This window comes from Etheostoma spectabile, chromosome 15, assembly GCF_008692095.1.
Source record: "Etheostoma spectabile isolate EspeVRDwgs_2016 chromosome 15, UIUC_Espe_1.0, whole genome shotgun sequence".
Lineage (NCBI taxonomy): Eukaryota > Metazoa > Chordata > Actinopteri > Perciformes > Percidae > Etheostoma > Etheostoma spectabile.
Window position 1 is genome coordinate 563,640 of NC_045747.1, and position 544 is coordinate 564,183.

Here is a 544-nt window from a genome sequence, read left to right on the forward strand (position 1 = left end):
GGGGGTGTCAAATACGTAAACCACCTCTCTGTCTCTCTCTCTCTTTCACTCATGTTCGGTTGAGAGTCATGTGACCTGAGCCCCGCGCCTTTTCGCTAAAAGGGGATTGTGGGACGTTTATGAAACCCCAGGACGACCACGTCCTTCTTTTTTTTTGTAATAATTCCTAGTTGGTGTAAATACTGTCTTCTGTCCTGTTGCCCATGGTTACGTCACAGCACACTCAGTGTGGTCACTTTTCTAAATCTGTACATACATACATACATACAGTATATGTATAAAAACACGACATGCTTTCTCTTTTTAAAGAAAAATAATATTCTCTATACATATATATATATATACATATATACGTATGTGTATGTATATATGTATAAACAGTGTTTTATCCAATCAAATTGGATTTATGAATATATTCTATTTGGAGATTTGATGTTTAAAAGGTTTGGCTGTTTGACAGGAAATAAGCACATGGTCTGATGTCATCAGTCCGCCGTGTGTGTGTGTGTGTGTGTGTGTGTGTGTGTGTGTGTGTGTGTGTGTG

General features: G+C 38.2%; 1 long non-coding RNA gene across 1 annotated transcript in view; it reads right to left on the reverse strand.

Moving 5' to 3' along the window:
- LOC116703568 (uncharacterized) overlaps window positions 1-544 on the reverse strand; it is a 15,001-nt gene that overhangs the window by 9,855 nt on the left and 4,602 nt on the right. The window lies entirely within an intron of this gene.